At 44.3% G+C, this 21174-nt stretch overlaps 1 protein-coding gene across 1 annotated transcript in view; it reads right to left on the bottom strand.

The window, feature by feature from the left end:
• ARVCF (ARVCF delta catenin family member) overlaps nucleotides 1–20876 on the bottom strand; it is a 771519-nt gene extending 750643 nt beyond the window's left edge. Inside the window, exon 1 of the mRNA XM_086942623.1 lies at nucleotides 20829–20876. The gene's annotated coding sequence lies outside the window, so the exon portion shown is untranslated. The remainder of the gene's footprint in view (nucleotides 1–20828) is intronic.
• Nucleotides 20877–21174: the final 298 nt, after the last annotated feature.

The following is a 21174-nucleotide window of genomic DNA, read 5'->3' as shown; positions in this document are numbered from 1 at the left end:
ACAGGGGCAGATTTACAAATCCCTTGAGCCACTTTTTCGTCACTTTTCCCATGTTAAAAGTGAAGCAAAAGTGGCGCAAGGGGCTTGTAAATTTGCCCCACAGTACTCCGCCTTGCTCTGCACTGACAGTTCCTTCTTCTGATTCGGTGGGATGAGGCCTCTACTGACAGCTTTTTCACTAGCTGGCACTGAAGACACAACACCCAGGATCCTGCTGGGCTCTATACAGACATCGTCTTTACCTACTGAGAAGGTGTGGCTCACTGGTTAGAGCAGGCAGACCCTGAAGCAGAGGTCAAACTTGGGACCAGGGTTCGATTCCCGACGCGGCAGGGTCTTGAGCTCAAATGTCCATGGACTTGACAATTCTCGCTTCGGTGCCTGACCTAATCATGGGTTCACACTCTGCAACTCTGGGCATTAAGCTTGCTTAATCTCCACAATGGCCCCCTGCGGTGGGATGCCTGGCTTTCACCTTGGGGATGCCCTGTAGGGGCTATCTCACAGGGAAAAGCCAGGACGGGTTCCCAAGGCAAGCGCTTAGAGACCCCCGCTTGATAAGCGCTATATAAATCCAATATACAATACAATACTGGCATGACAGACACACAACATGTAGGGCTCTACCAGGTTCACTATGACGGCCTCTGTACTTGCTTCCATTGCAGACACACAACACGTCGGCTCTGTCAGGTTCAGTACTGACTGCCCCTTTACCTGCTGGCACTGCGGGCACACAACACGTATTAGTCTACGGGGCTCTGTACTGCCAGCCTCTCTGCCAGTTTGCACCGCAGGCACACAAATAGGACTCTGCTGAGGTTTATATTGACAGCCCCGTTTCCTGCTTGCACTGTAAACACACAACACGTAAGATTCTGCAGGGCCGTGTACTAAGAGCCCCTCTACCTGCTACAACGACACACAAGATGCTCCTCGGCTCAGACTCGAGAAACGTATCTTCTTAATGTCATTGTAATTGTATTTCTATAGCGCCTACCGCCCCAGGCGAGCTATGAAAATGAGGCCTCGCGCCTTCAAGGCCAGCAGCTTCCCCAGCAGGCCGTGCACACCGGTGTGGAGAGGTTGTCTAGTGTTGTGCGCACAATCCAAGTCTACACGGGCGCCATACACACACTTCAGGTTGACACTTGTCCTCCTGTAAGAGCGGCTCGACCGGTCCTGTGTCTTGTTTGTATTCTGACACAGCTCCACACAGCGCCGAGGGCGGTTCACATCAATGATTTATTTTGCCGATTGCCGGTTCAATAATGAGTGATGGAAAAAGAAGTTGAATTAATTGTGAGTTCGTTCCTTAATAAATAAAGTATACATTTCCATCAGCGCGTGACAACTGGTGATTAAAGGACAGCTTGATGCCACCACATGGGGGAAAACTGAAGCGCCCCCCCCCCCCTCCCAACCCTCCCTCCTCATACGCCAAGTTATGCAGCTGCAAATCAACATCAGGCGGCCACGAGCGGTGAGGATTGCACAGCGGTGCCTGAAAGAGCAGCGCCCATCAGAAAAATATAGTGTGGACAGAATATCATATCGAACATACCGAAGAAGGTAAGTGCAAGTAGGAAGGCAGGTAGAGATGTACTATTCTTACCTCCACATCTTCGTACCTTGAAGATATATATATCGTAACGGTACATATACGCGGAGTTAAGTATACGAAAACTTTGCATACCCATAGAAAGTTTCCTGCACAAAATGTTTGTCCTCAATATTCTTATTTTTTTAATTCTTCTTATTAAGCTGTTGCTCAGTATACAGGAAGCAGGAATACTTTTACACCCAGCAAGTGACTGCATTCTGGAGGCTGCGTTACATTTAAATGGGCTTTGTTTGGGTAACCAGCTTAGAGCAGCTAATGGTCGGACACCTTCAGATAGGACGGGGAAAAATACATATGACAATGGCATTAGGGCAAGTAAAATAGATTATAGCCTTATAGCCCGCCGTAGAGGGCTATACCGGCTATTAAAGGCCCTCTCCACCGTTAAAGGCCCGAGCCGAAGGCGAGGGCCTTTAACAAGGGAGAGGGACTTTAATAGCGGTATAGCCCATCTACGAAGGGCTATAAGGCTATTAGAACATTCTGTCACTAGAGGACAGAATGTTCTAACAAAAATACCAAAGCCTTATGGGAGCGTGAGGAGATTGGAATCCCCTCAGGCTCCCTGAAGCCTTTGTTCACAGCCAGAGCTGTGAACAAAGAAACATTGGAATGTTGGAGCTCCAGGCTTCTACCAGCCATTATAAGCCCGGAGCACTCCATTGTTTTCAATGGAACTCCCAACGTTCCAATGTTCTAATATTTGTTAGTACATCTGGAACTTTGGCACTCTCTTGTGGACATGGAGGTAAAGACCCGTGTAGAGAGTGACCATAACCCCTTGACAGCTTTATTTCATTTGGGTCAGGAGGGACAGGTAGAAACGCCTGGAGATCTACTAGCCCCGGACAGGATCAAGGCCAGTGATGAGCGCCACCTTAAGTGGAGTGCAGTGATTAATCAACCAGAGTCGATGTGCGCCATTGATGATAGTTTTGGGGAGATTCTGGGCAAAATAGGACCAAGAGCCAGAGGAGGAAAGTATAACTCCTTGGAGGAAGACCATGCCGACTTTTTTTCAAATCTTAAAACCTACTTTTGCAAATCCTGTACCTCCAAAACAAAAGTTAAGAGAACTCCAGAGAGGTGGTGCAACCAGGCATGTAGGGAAGTCAGGCCCGGGTTGGGCCTAGCACTTAAAGCTTGGAACCACGAGACAATAAAAGCGGCTAGGTCCTACTATAGAAACACGATCTATGGGGCTAAAAGACAATGGGAAGACCAATTATGGCGAGACCTCAAAGAAGCATGTCAGTCCAAAAGCCAGACGTTATTCTGGGACACTTATAAATGGGAAGGAGGAGGCCGTGCGGACAGTCCGCAAAATAATGTCCCCAAAACTCCTGGATAGAGTACTTGAATGAATGAATGAATGAATGAATACTCATTTCTATAGCGCATGGCTACCCTGAGGCATCCCAGCGCTGTTAGAGCAAAAAGCTCGGAGAGACATTCACTGAAACAGATGTGTCTTTAATCGCTTCCTGAAGGCGAGATGGTTACTTTCAAGCCTGATGTTATCCGGGAGGTTGTTCCAGCATTTGGCTGCCAGGAAAGAGAGTTGGCACCACCCATTCGAGCTCGCTTCACCCTAGGTACAGCAGCAGGTTACGCTGATTGGACCTAAGGGATCTCTGAGAGATTGGTGTAAACGGAACAGGGGGAGAAGAATCTTAGGGCCATCGTTCCAGATGGACTTGTGTGCCATACACAAGATTTTAAACGTGATTCTCTCATGAATCGGTAGCCAATGCAATTGTCGTAATGCAGCCCTCGCCGAACTGCATCTGGGAACATTCATAAGCAGCCGAGCTGCACAGTTCTGCACCACTTGCAGTATATGAATGGATCCTGCTGGGGCCCCGAAATAAACAGCAATTGCATAGTCCAGCCGCGAGAGAATCAGCGACTGGACTAGCATGCGTCTGGCATCAGGCGAAAGAAGAATGAGGACCTTTCTAAGGACCCTAATCAGTCCGTAGCAGGTTGCCGCCACCTTCTTTGCTTGTACCTGGAATCACAAAGAGGAGTCAAGCCACAACCCCAGACTCTTTATCTGATTCTTAGGGGGGGGGGAGACAGTTCGGCCACCAAGGGTCCAGGTTAATGGGAGCTTTATAGCCCAGAAGCATGGTGTCTGTTTTGGACCCATTTAGTTTCAAGAATGTAGGCAGTCATCCACTCCAGCACTTTAGTGAGGCAGGGGGTCAGGTAATTGATCCCCTGGCCTATGGCGTCATCCCTTGCTAGGGACACAACCAACTGAGTATCATCAGCGTAGGTAACAAGGTGAATTCCCCAGGGAAGTACCACCTCAGCCAATGGTCTCATGTAGATGTTAAACATGGTCGGGCTGAGTGAGGATCCCTGGGGAACGCCGTGATACAGTTGGAGCTGGCTTGATGATGCCTCCCCCTCAAAAACAGAGAAAAATCTCTCAGACAGAAAAGACTGGAGCCATTCGAGGGCTCTTCCGGCCACTCCGGCAAGGCTGATACGATGAAGCAGGAGGGGATGGTTAACCCCGTCGAAGGCTGCGCTGAGGTCCAAAAGGACCACCGCCGCGCAGCCTCGGCATCCACAATGTTCCTAGTCGCTTCCATCACTGCCATTAACGCCGTCTCTGTCCCCTGTTTGGCTCTAAATCCCGTCTGTGATGAGTGAAGGGCTCCTGTTGTCTCTATAAACGAAGAAAGTACTTGATTAACATGCTTTTCAGCAATTTTACTAACTCCGGGAAGCAGCGAAATAGGCCTATAGTTGGCTAAGTTTTCAGGGTCCAGATTAGATTTTTTCAGGAGGGCCTTAACTTTTGCCAACTTCCAGGAGGGGGGCACTACTCCCGACTCCAAAGAAGCATTAATAACATGCATTATGGCCAGGCAGACTGTACCAGACACCTGTTTGAGTATGCAAATACTGAGGGCAATTTAAGGGATGTGGCTCCTGGCTTTAAATTCTATGAGGGTATTATTTTTAGTATAGAGGATGTGGATACAGCCCTGAGTTCAGTAACGGAGGAGCGTACCCTAGGGATGGACTGCGTTCCCGCGGATCTATTCCTAAGTGATAAGAGGTGGTGACTATATATCGCCCAACTATCTAATGCTATTGCCCAGGGGATGGCTGTCCCGTGCTCATGGAAGAGAGCAGAAATTGTTCCTGTCTATAAAAAAGGTGATAAGTCCTTGGCAGGCAATTACAGGCCAATTAGCCTGATCGATTCCATACAAAAAATAATGGGTCGTCTGGTTCTGGGCAAGATACAGACCTGGATGGACGAAGGAGGTATCCTGAGCCCACTGCAGGCAGGTTTCCGCCCAAGAACCAGTACGATAGATCAGGTTTTTCGATTTGTCGTCCTATATTGGCGAACTGTTATCCTGGAAAAGGGGTTATTAGACGCTGTATTTGTCGACCTTAGGGCAGCATTTGACCTCGCCCGCGACGGTAGCTATGGCAAGTGTTGGAGGAGCTGGGAATGGCCCCGGAATTGTTGACCTTGATTGTCCGTCTACACGAGGATACTTACGCTAGAGTTAGATGGGGCAAACAGGGTGAAGTTACGGAAGCCTTCCCCGTTGAGCGGGGAGTGAGACAGGGTTGCGTTTTGGCGCCTACCCTGTTCTCACTCTTCGTGAATGGGGCGGCCGACTACCTCTCCCTGGTCCATACTGATGCCCCTGTGATGGCTGGAGAATTCGTCCCGATCCTAATGTTCGCGGACGATACTCTTATATTGGCTAAAACACCAAGTGGCCTTCAACTGGCCCTTCAGTGATTCACAACTTCTGCCGGCGGCGTGGGCTTGAAATAAATACTACTAAAACAAAATTCGTGGTCCTTACAGAACCAAAATGCCCGAAATCAAATATGCGGTTCAAGGGAAATATATACTTGGATAATTGCCCGCTAGAACAAGTTAATGCCTTTACTTATTTGGGAGTCAACCTTCAGAGCAATATGTGCTGGAATAGCCAGCTGGATATGACCACATTAAGGCATAAGCAGCAAGCGGTCACTCTTCTCAAAAGATTCAAATCCTCTCTCACGAAGCCTATTAAACCATTACTTGAGATCTATGGGACGAAAGTTTTAAGCTCTGCCCTCTACGGGGCTGAACTATGGGGGTTTGCAAATCTAAAACACTTGATATCCCTAGAAAATGAATTTCTGTCCCCCAAAGCACCCCTTTAATTACCCTGTCCTGGAACCTTGGGAAAAGATCGATTTTTAGAGTTTAAAACATATCCAGCGTTGGAACCTTACTGGGACGCAATTGAGAATCCACTTGACCGCAAACTTTATTTTCAATTTAGGGCAGGTACCCTCCCTATTAGGTCTTTTACCGCAAGGTGGGCAGAAAAGAATGACGTCAAGTGCCTTAAATGTAGGGACAAAAAAGAATCGATAAGTCATTTTTTGTTTTTCTGTCCCTTATATAATGCTCCCCGGGCCAAATGGGTAAAACCAATATGCCGATTAATTGGCTCACGGAAATATGAAGAGGCTTTGAGAATACTATGTACTGACCCCAGCATTCCTATTGCCATTGCTATGGCAAAATATTTAAAATGGGCATGGGTAATTCGCCTCAAACTAAATTGCTAACTGGGCAGACGTTAACAAAATGATGGTGGGGTTGAGTTTGTATTGAGTAAAGGACTAGGGCAAAGAATATGACGTTAATATCTATTGTACATGTATTTTGTATTCCCTAATTTTAAATATTCAACACTAGTCTTGTCTAGTTTAATTAATTCCTAAGTATTTTTAAATATTTATTGTAATGGATTTTTAGAATGTTTTATTGCAAAACTATGTATTGTGATGCTTTTATGACTTAATTGTCGAATAAAGTTTTGGAGCTATGACTGCATTCTTAATCATACATCATACATATGACTTTGCCACCCTGAAACATGCTAGGACAGTGTTGGAGCATTCCAGTGTCTCAAAATCTCGAGGGTGTCCCCAATATTCTTGACACGATATTTTGTCCACATGATATTGTTTCCTCTCCATTGTACCCAAACACCTTATACAGAAAGGTTAGAGAAGGAAGGGAGGAAGGGTACAGGCTAGAGGGGGTGATTCCGGCTTTAACAAGAGGTACAGAGACAGGCTCTGAGCTTGCACCCTCTGATCCTAGGGAGTCTGACAGCTGCCCCTATGTCAGGTGCCATGCCTGGGGCAACAGGGCAGAAATGGGTTATTTGACTACAACCGTGGTGGTTGGGGTCGCTGGCCTTGGATGTCCCGGGGTCCCCCAAACTATAGTTCTGCAAACTGAACCAAGTACACTCCTTCTGTCCTTGATTCTCAGAGCACCGAGGGCGAGCAGACAAAGGTTTCTCAGTGAGGCTCAACAGATACAATAATTCAATGTCCATCCCCCTGATTGTCTTACTAAAAAGAATCTGTTCGCGATATATAAAACTTTATGAATAAATAAGCTACCCAGTTCTAAGATTCCACCTAATGGAGTTAGTCAATCTCCCCACCTTCTACAGTGATCTTTACCAACTTCTAGGCTGTCCAGAATATCTTCAGTAACTTATCAGAGGAAAACAGTCAGGAAATGATCCAGCACCGGTGCGAGTTCACTAAGCAACCAACATGTCTGTTAACGGGTTGGTCAGTTTATTCAATCCTTGTACAAAAGAGTTCACGTTGGCAAATGTTAACTTCCCAATGGCAGGCTTATGCTTGGGTCTGTAACTATCAGTTTCAACGGAACAAGATGCCAATACTGCTATATAAATGCATATGTTTCAACAATGCACCATGAATTAAACAAATGCCGCATAAACACAACTCAAAATGTATCAGTATCAATCTTTTTATTTTTAGATTTTTTTTTGTTCAGTAGTTTTTTTTCTTTTTTTTGTTTTTCAAAAAATTACAAATTTGATAATGGGCAAAGGGAGAGGGAAGGAATATTTAAAAACTATTTGCTGGTAAGTGGTGTGTAGAAATTATGTAGGCAAACCAAAAGCACCAAAAATAGGGTAGACATACAAAAAGGAAGAAGAAAAAGCCTCAATCATACAAGCTAATGTTGCGTCAATCATACATTCCGTGAATATTTCAAATGTAACTTTCTCACATTCCAACTCAGACAAACAAAACAGGGGAAGAAGAGTGATAAGAAGAAGTAACAACAAATAATAAAAAATGAACACAAATGTGAATCAAAAACAACGTGAATACCTTCACCTAGATTCGGGTCTGTAATTAGTCGCTGTCGAAGCTCAACTAGAGGTCCCTGGAGGTGTCTTAAATCAAGCAAGATATTCACCCGTAACGTCTTGTGACATGCTTCATCATAGGCGTCCCCCCACACTCAAGTAGGGCAGTACCAATTCAGTGGACTCAATTGTGACAGGAGTTCTTAGATATTAGATTTTACAGGACAATGCAGGGGTCCAAACGTAGGTTTAAATATCTCAGGGCATTCCCAAAAGTTTCTTTTTATTTGAGGACACCCTTTATATCATTACAATAATCTATAACGATAAATGACTCTGTGATGAGAAAAATGAGTCAATTAGCCATCCATATTGTCAACATGTTTCGACCAAATTGTATCGCCTATACCGGTCAATGGTCTTCTTCAGGGCTAAGGAACTCCCTGTCTAACTAGTGCGCATAATTCATGCAGAAAAGTATGAGGTATAAATCTATTAGTTGTCTACTCCTTCAATGTGAGCTTCCCAATTTCACAGTCGAGTCCACTGAAGTGGCACTGTCCTACTTAATTGTGGGGGCCGCCTATGATGAAGTATTCCGATTAAAAGTTGTTGGTGAGGTGACCCCTCAGATATCTTGTTTGATGTCGGGCTCCTCCAGGGACCCATGGTTGAGCTTCAATCGTGAATAGATACAGACCCACGCATTTTTGTGTGAAGTGCCGCACATTAAGGCAGAAGTGCAAGTGCTTATGGGTATCCAATCAGATCTTCTGCTATGGTAGTGATGCTGATCCTGGCAGTGGTGCACCAGAAGCTGAGGCAGTGCAGTACACGTTCCTCTGGTCATGCTGCATGGGTGTCAGGTGGCATGCTGGGGTTTGGGCTTAATGTTACTTCTTGCAGTTCACAACATGAACCACACAGGGAGGCTGAGAGGCCCCTTACAACTTGGATTGGCACCAGTGGCTTTTCCGATGTGAGTCAGCTCTTCAGGAAGTGCCACACACTAGGACCATGTCTGGCCTTCTCCAGGACAGCCTGTCATCCGGCAGGGCCAGGCACTCTCCTTCTTTTCCTGAGCAGGCGTCACCTGGGCTCTAAGCAGAACGACAACTTCTCCAGAAAACTTTGCAAACTTCAAATGATGTCATGACTTGGAGACTGATAGTGATTCAGATTCCCGCGCTGGTTTCATAGCAGCTCTTTGGGTCTTCTATGGAGCCCTCCCTTCAAGTTCTTGGAACTGGAATAAACTGGGAGGGTTTTGGTCCAGCCATTATATTAATTTTCTAAGCAGGGAAGTTTGACCAACTCTCTAATGTCCTGGAACAATTTTAAGGTGGTTCCCTTTCAAAGTTAATTTAATGGCTGCACTGTATCAACAGTCTTTGTGCAAGTTGATGGCTATCATAGCAGACAGGGTGATGCTGGCTCTAATCAGGCCCCCAATATCAGGAGCATCTCAAAACATGGGCACAATAAAAAATCAAGACTCAGTGCCCGGCTGTCAGACGTCCCGAAGTAGCATAAGGGGAAAAATAACAAGCATTTGAAATGCATTAGGTCTCGTATTTACGCAAGTTTGAGCTATTGGCATTGTAAATGACAATTACTTTTATTTATGTTTTTGTTTTTAAAACGTAAATAAAAGGCCTGGTCATTTACAATGCCAATAGCTCTAAATCTCGCAATTGCGAGACCTACTGCATTGCAAATGTTTGTTGTTTTTCGCGTCTTTATGGTGTTATCAGTCTTTGGTAGGAGTGAGCTTTACCTCCGAGATGAGGGAGTACTTAAGATGACCATGATGTATGCTTATGACTACGCTAACTAACTGCAATGTCAATTGAGATGTTGTCTGTAACGTTATTGAACATGTAATAATTGACCCACTGAAGCGCACTGACGAATAAGCAGGCCTCATTTCTTGTCTCGCGTTGTTTAAAAAAAAAAATAATCATAATAATAGCTCTATTCAATGCTATACATTGAGCTATGAGAACGAGTTATTAATCGCATTATATATATGAGCTCTGGATTTTAGCTTCTGTTGTCCATGTATTGCTTTTTTAACGTTCACACTATATTCATCTTTTTTTAATATCTCAGGTGTTCTTACGGTGCAACCCAGAACATTTGTCGCTGAACTCGTCAGGCTTTGAGCCTATGCACCATAAGCATCCATAACCGACATCTGTTTAACGGAAGCGCCCCACAGTTTAAAGCCTAGTCTTTACAGGAAAAATTCTCCCAATTGCACACGGTAGTAGGGATTTTTTGGGAGTCTAAACACACACAAAAAGTTGAAGTAGACTTCCATATGAGAGTAAAGGCATGGCAAAACAAGTCCCCGCCGGGCCGCCGCGCTGCCTGCGACAACCCGGAAGCGGTTGGGCAGCTGGCCAATCCCATCGCGGCCCCAACCGGAAGTCCCGCCCCATCGCGGCGAGAGAGAGAAACTACTACCCGAGGAGCCACGAAGGCTCCTGATTGAGTCCCGGTCCCGAGATGGGGGACCGGGTGAAGAGCGGCCGGGCGCATGTGGAAGGCGGGGCTCTCATGTGGTGAGAGAGCCCCGCAAAGCGCTACCGCCGCCCGAGAGGCAGAACCGCCGCCGAGCACCGCCAGAACCGGTGAGTGTGTTGAGGGAGAGGAGGGGCGTCGGGGCACATTGCCGGTGCCCGCGTGTGTCTGTTTGATTGTGTCTGTGCGTGCGTCTGTCTGTCTGTGTGCGCGTGTGTCTGTTTAAAGGGGGGTGCGTGTGTGTATGCAGTGTGTGTATGCCTGTGTATGTGCGCATGCATGAGTGAGGCTTTCTTTGCGCATGGGAATATGAGGCACGGCGACGTGCGCGCTCACGAGGTACAATCTCTGCAAGAAAAAGCGCGTGGCACTTTGCTGTCCACATTCCCCCAAAAGTAACAACATAAGTTGTCTCGCCCTAGACAGCAAAGCTTCGCTTTGCTTTCGTCTAGGCGAGACCTAAAAATGCAGCCCCTGCCTAGAAACGTCATCACCCTTAACAGAGACTGTTGACTCAATCCCCCTCCCACACCATCCACCAAATGGCAGGGCGTAGGAGAGACTAACCAGCAATCCTCTGCTGAAAGGTCCTTATTGAAGGTTTACCGGTAGCCCTGTCTGCATCCTCCATACTTCTGGGTCCGGGTCTCCATCCTGCAGCTTCAGGAAAGCGCTTCCACCGCCTGCAGAGCCGTATCCCATCCGCCATCTTTTGCCAGGCTAAGCCAGCAGCAATCCAACACGGATCCCACGGGTCTCGGCGTCGGATCCTCACCATCCCACAATGCCTTGCTACCCTCTACACCATACAAGCATGTACTTGACACACACATGAAAAGTCAGCAAGAACCTACGGGCATTACATCTAAGCAGAACTTTTACATGAGGATGGCGAATAGGCTGCGCTCCCCTGGAATAGAAAAAAGGTCTGATCCGGGCTATTAATCCACATAAATTGGTACTGTTTTATGTCAACAATCCAGGACATGGACTGTAGTCGGATTGAGTTTAAGGCTCTTTGTATCGCTTTTAAGGCCACGCTTGATACAGGGCCGGGTTTTGTTAAAATAATTTACAGCCTTATATAACTACCCGCAATCTTCGTTCATCCCACTCCCATAACCTAATAATTTCGAGGTTTAAAAAATGCGCCTGGGGTGGAAGATGTTTTTTGGTCGGCACGACCAGACTTTGGAATTCCCTTCCTCTAAGGTTAAAACAAGAAACGTACCTGTTGGACTTCAGGAAGGCCTTGAAGACTTGGCTTTTTAACCTCTGACGTGGCCTTGAACCGTCCAGTTAATTCTGTTTGATGAGGTAGCGCCTTGATACCCTCGGGTGAATGTTCGTGCTTTATAAGTTTCCTTTTCATTTCATTAGTGCAGTGTCAGCAAATTGATCTGCCTTGGTGCATTTCTCCAGGCCAAAGAACAGGTTCCTTACCTCTGATTCGCCATAGATGAATGCAAGGGATCGGGTTCAAAGATGGGTGGTGGGAAGCAAGATGGCATCTCAACCCCGAGATCGTGCCGCCCGACATTTGAAGCCTTGCCTGGTGTTCTCAAGTGGTTGGCCACACAGGAGTGTAGTTCCTCTTACTCTCTTTCACTTCTGGGGCATTTTAAACCATATGTGTATTTATGAAAAGCCCTTTCAGAGGTCCCTGTGTTTGCCGCCCCATGACGGCTGCATGTACGAGTGGGGGAGGTGCAGGCGATCCCTGCGCTTGCCGCCCGGCGCAGATCACCCCCCACCCACCCCTTGCTAGGCCAGTAAGTGGCAGGAGTTAGTTGGTTCTTTCACTAAGTTTGTATCCGGCTGGCCTGTGCTGAGCACCTTTGATATATTATTATTTCCTCATTTTGCCCTTTTTGCTATATGGACAAAATATTGAATAAAAAATATATTGATACACAATATTGTGTCAAAAATATAGGGATGTCAAAAATATCATCAAAAGGAATATTAAATGTAAGAATGTTGTTTTAAGTGTTGTTTTTAAAACCATTGCAAAAAACATTGGGGCATATTATCAAGGGATTTATCTCTGCTTTTTTGGCTTTAAAAGCCAAGAAAGCGGAGATAAAATTATCTCCCTATCAGCAACAGAGTGCTAACACGCAAATTCGCATGTTAGCACCCTTTTTCTCTACGCTTCCCCTTGCACCTCTAATGAGATGCAAAGGGGGCGTTCCAGAGAAAAATAATAGGAGAAATGTTGTTAAGCGACATTTCTCCTATTATCAAGGATATCGCTAACTGCGGTTAGCGCTGCTTTTTTTACACCTGGTATTTTCCTGGCTTAGCCATGATATCCTATGGAAGGTGGATATCATGGCTAAGTTTGTGAGCCCCTATCATCAGGCTAACACCAAACTTCGAGAGATTATCGTTGGTTTTCCAGCGATATTCTCTTATTTGGCAGTTAGAGTGAGGATTTTTATCACTTCTGAGATAAACGTTGCTAATAGCAAGTTATCTCAGAGATAATTTCCGGCAAAGCTTAGCGATAAAAAATCGTTGCAAAGCCTAGTTAGCGATAAATATCGCTACTCGTTGGTAATATGCCCCATTGATTTGGAAAATACCACTGTATATAATATCGCTCAATTTGCCTCCGGCTGTCTGTTCTGAGCACCTTTGATGTATTATTGTTTCCTCAATTTTCCCTTTTTTTACTCTTTGGTCTGTTGCTGCTCTGCCTCCTCTGTCCCGTTCTCTTTCTTTCTCCGGCAGGGTGTCCCCCGGCATCCAGAGAGACTCATACTAGTCCAGGTTTTCATTCAGACTAAAGTAGGGTGAGTTACTCAGCTGCATATTTTTTGGAGCGCTAACAACAGACTTGTCCTCATACTTTTTCTGAGTTTTTTTGCTCTGTCAAAAGAAAGTCATGATACCCTTTGAACATGTAGTGGGATAACTCATGGCCAGAGTACGCGTCCTTTACCATGCCTGACTCTGACGCAGACAACCAGGTAGGCTGGGCTAATGCATTAGGAAAACAAAAAAACACCTCTGCCCTCTGTGCTAATACTGGACATTCACGCAGCACACAACACACAACACAAACTAAATTTCTCTTGAAGGACCTTCAACTGGTTAGAATATCCTTCAACACAACTGTGTCGACCCCAGAAGGATGTTGGGCACAGTAGACTTTGCTATTTGCTTCTTGTATGCAGCAGTCAACACTCCAGAAGTAATACGATTGGCTTCTGGACAATTTTGTAAAATCTGATATAACTATATAAATAAAGATGACAATTAATGAGAACACAATAAAAATAATAGACCAAAGACAGTCAACAATATTGGTCTGAAGTGTCTTCAAAAGGGCTTGGCTTTACATTACTGACTTATCATTGGAACTCATCACTTTACAGTTCAGATGGATTGTTGGTGTGACCCCTTGACACCAATGGCTGCAGTGCAAGTTTTTAAAACTCCTGTAAGGGTTTTAACCACATCCATGCTCAGGACGGCTCCTGGCAGTCATGAGTCACAGTAGATGTGTGCTCATGACGGCCGGGAGCCGACCAAACGTTGCCGCTACGCCCAAGCGCGGGTAATTCCCCGTCTGTGTGGGATAATTAATAAGTGGGCGGAGTTCCATCGGCTCCTAGCCGTCATGAGCACACGCTCACCGTGATTTATGAAGGCTGGGAGCTGTCCTGCGTACCTGAACGTCACGCCCAGCCCCGCCCCCTGTACCGCGGCGGAATTTGCCGCACGGCGAAGGGGTTAAAGCTGGCGGCCCAAACCCTAGATATACCGAATTACAACACTCAGCTGTAGTAACTACCTATAGTGTAGGTAGGTTATGCCAGCAATGGGCAGAACCCTCCACATTGTCCACTGTGAAGCAACATCTATCCCTTCTTTCAGACAACATGGAAATGCAAGATTTTGTACTTGGTCCAAGACTTCCACATTCTAAATATTTCATGTATTTTTTTTAGCACAAACTTTATTGCATTTTTCTTAAAAACATACGTATATATCGCCGACATTTAGTACATATCCACAAACTATAATAGTTTACAAAGTTTCGCAGGTGACAAACCAAAACGTTCTAAACATTTCATATATGCTACTTATAATAAATTTTGGAAACTTTCACAGCAGTTTCAAATTCATAAGTATGTTCACATTTGGTCATGACAGTAAAAAAAGGGTATCGTACAATTGTCACTGCTGTGGAGTGACAGTAGGCGGCTAACAGATAAAGTGGCCATTAGATGCCCCTAATAAATGAAAAACATTTGCCAGTACTTGGAATGTTCCTGCAAATAAAGGACAGCCAAGAGGTCCTTAACTGTTGCATAGAGGATGTCCTTGTGACAGAGCTATACACACGTAGCAATTGCACACTATGTGAATTCACATCAAACAAAAGACTATTCAGTCATGGTGCATTTGGCTGAAGCTGATATCACATCCATGTTGCTGCACGGGTAATGCCACAGGGCCCGATTCACAGCTGTGCTGATGACGGAACCGTTCCGTCATGACTCCGCCCGCGCAAGGCGGAGTCAGCATGGGCGGGGAATTTGCGCCGCACGGATGCGGTTAAGTTTGTCATAAGACAGACTTAAGACAGACTTAAGTTAGGAATCTGTCTTAAGTCTGTCTTAAGTTTGTCTTAAGACAAACTTAAGACAAAATCCTAACTTCTGTGAATACCAAAAGTAGTAAGTTTAGGATTTTGTCTTAAGTTAGTTCTGTGAATCGGCCCCATATATTTTATAATTTTTTATACTGATGTATATTGACAAACGTATGCGAAAGGCAACACAGATCTCAGTTTTTTCAGACCTAGTGCTGCTCTGACTCAGCATTTTCTGTAAAAGAAACACAGTGATAGCTACATTTTGGATGTCTTTAGAGGTACACTAATTAAATGCCACAGGTGTGGTTATAGCCTGTATGGTGAACACGAAACAGAAGTGGATTCAGCACTGAATACAGCCAGGAATGGATTAAACAAATTCATAGGGTGGCAGGACTTGTCAGAAGTTGTTTTAAGACTTTCCACATTTGAAATGTTCTTTAGCTAAACCCGTGTCCACTGGAAACATGTGATTCGATGGCAGTGGATGGAGTTGTGATAAAATGATAACATTGTGAAACATTACTGCCACAAAGTCTACAGCTTTATGCCATATAACTTATCTTTGCTTGTGACATAATTTAGTCCACCCAGCCACATAATTTGGCCCTCCTCTGAAGCATAATTCCACTGGTTCTGAGTATAATGAGGATTGTTCTTCATCGATGAAAGTGGTTCACTCATAATTGAGACATTCTGCTTTCCTTCGTAATAAGTATTTTATAGAAGTGCCATTTTTTCTGAACCTTTATGATTTTTGTGAGTTTTTTTAGTACTTGTTTTTGCTTAAGTGCATGTATTAAATCAGTTGCTTTTCATCCAGACCAGTCCTGTGTGTGTTGCTTGACATATTACAAGAAACTGTGGTCCCTGTCACAGTAACATAAAGCAATCGTACACAGAACTGCATTAAGACCTGTGTTGGTATTTATCCAAATGGAAAACAATGAATTTATTGAACGAACAAACAAGGAGCAAGATCAAAAAATATAAGCAAGGTTCAGTGGGTAAAACGGGGGTTGAAAATGAACAGATTTCCAGACCTCAGGCATTTACATACAAGGTGAGTTTAACAGCGAGATACATATTTACAACGGTCACAATATAAAGAACATCTTGTGCTCCACATAAAACCTAATAAAACAAATTGAGTCAAGATGTGGGTGTCGGCGACGTTTCGATCCCAACTACGGTTGGGGGGATCATCATCAGGACAGAGGGATACATGCCTGAAATGGTGCCTGCGAAAAATGCACGGGGAAGTGACCCTCGTTGGTCTGAGTGATGAGATCACAGTATCTGTAAATCTCAAGATACCAACAAAGATATATGCAAAAGGGCCAAGTACCGATGTACTACCCTCCGTCCCCTTCCAACTAAAATCAAGCCCAGGATACACAAATTGAGACCTTAGAAACGCAGTGGTGGTATCCAGCCTCAGTCAATGATATGACAAGCAAGCACGGGAACTGGGGAACGCCAACGTGTGTTGCTTGACATCATTCATAAAACTAAGGAAAACTTGTGTTTTCTTCTCCCACCCTCTTGAATTCTATATAAACAATGATCAACAGAGACAGACTTAGTTTTGATGCAGCCATCACTATGCACAAACATTCTGGCCACTGACAACAAATCCAAACCTCTCACAAGAATCTATAGTCTTTCAGACATGTGAGATTCTTTTTTAATTTTAGTCCAGATTAGCACTGAGTTCCAGGACTACATTAATTTTTCTGACTATATGATTTACTTGTCTCTGCTTTCAACACTTTTTGTTGTACAGCATGTTTATCAAAAGAAATACATTAACATTTAATGGAGATAGGGTCTATTATTGTGTGCAAGAATCCTTTTTTTCAATTGTTTAAAGTTCTGGTAAGCATTTAATGATTTGATCTTCATTGAACTGTATCATACTTTTGGTTACTTAATCCATTTTCCAAACTAATGACATATATTTAATTGCCTACTAGTTTTACATTTTGACTTTCCTTACAACACAGACACAGAATTGTTTTGTAAATAAATACATTTGGTGTGAATTTCATTAAATGATTTTATCTTCTACAGCATTGGTATCAAACAATCTTAGATTGTTATTCATCACATCACCTTGCTAAACTGGTAGGCTTTCTTTCAAACGATTGTTTTGTCTCATAAATACCCATGTATGTAAAATGGATTCTGAAAATAATTATGCATTGCAACAGTTTCTCTGTTCCTCCATGCACTAGGGTTACACATTGTGATGAAATTGTGAATATTATCTAAGACATCAAATACATGTACACAATTTTGTATATCACCGACCTGTACACATTTGTTCTACATTTTTAACCACCAGTGATAAAATAATAAAATACTATTCTTAGCTTGTTAATACATGTTTTTGTGACTAGCTTTCAATAGATCCATGTCTGAGTTTGGGTTTAAAAGTGATATCCCTTTAATCAGTGGTGGCTGCCTTAAATAAAAAAATGGTGGGGCGCAAAGGTGCTACTCACCATAAACTCGGAGCTGGAACTGGAGCACGACCACTGCAGCACTTCTCCCTTCCACGAGAAGGAAAAGCAGGTACTTCCTTCCTGCTTATGGAACGGGACTCCAACCAATACTGGAGCTGCTTTCGTGCTGTGAAAGCAGCTCCAGGATTGGTCGGAGCAGGCAATCCCACTGCTCATTTTGAGGCTGGGGGCCTGCGCAAGCAATCCCCAGGCTGTTTCACATCCTTTGGACTGTGGGCTCTACACTGCGAATTTTGGATAGGACGGCTGTAGACAGGCGGCCAATCTGTCATGCGCACTGTAGACCAGTAATGTCCTGCATTTGCAGGATTCAGCCCCGCCCCCATCCTCACGCTGTACACAGGGCGATCCTGCAGTGGCAAAAAAATAAAAAAGACATTGAGATGCCATTTTATTTTTTTGTGTTTGCCTGCTCCGCTTGCAGCAGACGGGGCGACGCTTCTCCGCTCCTGAGGAGGAGCCGCCCCTGCCTTTAATATAAAATGCGGTTATTTCGCTTTGGGAAACTTTCTTTGTCTTGCATTCCATAAACAACCGGCTGAAGACACTCTGGCTATGTCTAACTTTAGCACTGACTGTGACCTCATACACAACCCTATGCACAACACCGGCCATGTACAAATCAGATCTATTTGACCTACGCTGCAAAGTATGAGCACATTATACAGCAGGCTTGACTGCATTATGCAATCGACAAAGTCAAAATATGTGGCAACGACTTATACGTTTTAGAGCACATTTAAGAACACATTCTCTTCTGCAGCATTATATTTTTTAGCTATTTTGACCTTCTAGCACACACTGGTACATGAGAGATTACAACCCTCAACATAGCACATACGTTTCTTAAGAAAAATACACACAGTCAGCTCATTCCACACAAACTTATACTCCACAACATGAATCATTTTGATTTCATAAGAATGACCTTTTTATTAAACTATCCTTCCTACCTCTAAGAATAAAGGAGAATGTGTAAGAAATAGACAATGCTGCAGTAAAGATATCTTGTAATCAAAGGTCTGCGTCATATATTTTGTGCATTATTATAATGTTCAGAAACCTGATTTCAGTTTCGGTTTATTCTTTGTGTGCACTTCAGGGCTTCACCAGGTCTGATCCATTAAACCCTTTACTGCTGGGCTGTCTGTGCACCTCTGATACTTTCACCAATATGTGTGCAAACCTTGCAACTTATGACTCGTGCTCCTCACATTCATGCACACGTCAGAAGACACATTATCAAGACATACAAATAGGGCAATAGGGCTGTCAATGGGGTAGGGAACAGCCTGATAACCATTATGTTGCATGTCATTTTTATTTGATAGTTTTCCCTCTAACAGACTTTAGAATTAAAGAGACTGAACGTTTAAAAGAGATGCATCATTTTTGGGGGGTTTCTACTTAGCGCCGAGACACCCAGGGGTATTTGCGCACTTTATAAATTGTATAAATAAAAATAAAAGTAGTGCACTCTTGGAACAGCTGCTGCCTTGAAATCAGTGTCTTTGATGTAAATGTTAATTTGCAGAAAGAGAGAAATTAAACATGTTCACGACAAAGAAGAAATCATTCTTTCCATCCTGTTTCAAGTACATTTGATTGTTAAAGGTTTTTAGTTCCTCTTGGAGACAAAATGGCTTCGCCCACTTCAACATCTGGGGATCTTTACGCCATATGGGCATAACTGCACCCCTCTTTACACGCCTGAACATAGCAAGCACCAGCTAAAACCTCCCCATGTAAGTTTTGCAGTGTGTCAGGAGCAGTGCTGCAGCCTGCGTGCGGCAATTTAAAATCATTTGATGCGTTTGAGGCAGATATGTTTTTTGGTTAGCCTTTGCAAATTATGCAGCAGATAATGGATTACATGGTCCACGTGCTAAATGCCAATATCTATGCAGAACAGTCACGCCTGAGATGATTTTTCTAGTTGTCTTGTCTATAAATGTAGAACCAACTGTGCCCGCATGCACTTCATACCCAGGCCTGCCAAGACACCCAAATGATCTTTGCAAATTTAGAACTGACTGTGCTCCTAAACACAACTTCTGTAAGACCCTTCGAGTCAGGAATAAGTCACGAGGACTCCCAAAAGGCCTGTGTGAATCAGGCCGAAGTGTATCTACTTTATCAAGGAATGTTACCTGGGTGTTGTAAAAGTGACTCCTCTTTTAGCATTGTTCCAAAACACTGTAAGGAGCAGAAACTAGGGCAGGTGAAATGTAATTTACCCCTGCACAATAAGGTTCAGAATTTGGGGCATTTCATGTTATAACTGTTTCGCGAAATGACTAAGATTACGTTACATGCAAAAAGAACAATTGATGGACAGAATGCTGAACAATGTTACACTTTCACCCCAGCACAGAGATCTAGGCCTAAATCCATAGCTGATGAGGGGTGAAACCCCAATACCAGTCCTAGGATGCTTGTTTCCGGTCCAGGAAGGAACTGGCTTGGCAGTTCGGGCTGGACTGATCCCATGAGGCACAGGGTGAAGACTGATTTGCATAGGGGACGGTCTGAACTGGGGTGGCGAAGTGAGCTAAAAACGGTGATGGATTCAACCCAGATCAGTGACTGGGGGTGAGTGTCTAAAAAGTTTCAGCGCTCCGTCCATCACCTCTTTGTGTTTGCTTTGTTTGCCCTAAGTTGGCAGGGTATGCCGAGACGTGGGTCCCTTGCTCACTTTGCCACTGGATTCAAGCAAGCTTGACTGATGAAGGGTGTTACCCAGAAATTGGTCCCAGGATGCTTGTTTCCGGTCCAGGGAAAACCTGGCTTGGTAGTTTGGGCAGGACTGTTCCCATGAGGAACAGGGTCAAGACTGATTTGAATATGGCTGGGTCTGAACTGGGGAGGTGAAGTGAGCTAAAGAACGATGCGTCCATCATCTCCTTTTGAGATGTAATTCAGGTTTAAGTCCTACCTCATAAGCATGGGAATAATGGGAATGACAGCACGCGAGCAGCTGCCTTTCACGTCATGCACAATTTTAAGCTAAATTTTATAGCAAAAAGCATCCTATGTCGAAAATGGACACAAAGATTTTTTTCGGTCCAAAAGTAATAGCACAGGGACGTATTTTGTACTAAACAACAAAAAAACGCTACATCCGGACCTCCATTCCCCATAATTTTGGGTAATTATTTCACTATTTTATGTAATTTCTGCAAAACAAATTTCTCCCAGGCCTACTGTAGATCACCACCCACGTGCTGCATGCATTTAATACAAAATATTTATAAACACACCCATAAAAAGACAATAAAAAGGGAATATGTTCTTCTTAAAGGGGACTTGGACAGGTGCCCCTGCAGAACGCAGCTTCTGACCTCTAATACCTTTCGAAGGTGACTCCTCTGAGCTCTGGTGTCAAAATATAGACCCCCAGCTTCGGAACTGGGCCCCGGTGAATTCCTGGCCGGATACTGGTGGAATCTGCGAGAAAGAGAAACGACGCTGTAAGTCATGATCTGACCATAAAATAGGGAACATGCAAAGACATCCCCTGGGAAGCAATTAGAAAGATAAAAATAAGCAGATGATTCGGAGAACAAGCAGCAGCTCTCCAGATATCGGCGTCTTACAGCAGTTCTGCAGCAGACGCCACTTTGTAAAAGGCCAGGTCCCAGCAGAGCTCAGAGAGGCCAGTCTATAGAGCAGGAACTGAGCCACCGAGGAGCCACA

The sequence above is a fragment of the Lissotriton vulgaris genome, chromosome 11 (assembly GCF_964263255.1).
Source record: "Lissotriton vulgaris chromosome 11, aLisVul1.2, whole genome shotgun sequence".
NCBI lineage: Eukaryota > Metazoa > Chordata > Amphibia > Caudata > Salamandridae > Lissotriton > Lissotriton vulgaris.
This window is presented reverse-complemented; position numbering and strand designations above follow the sequence as displayed.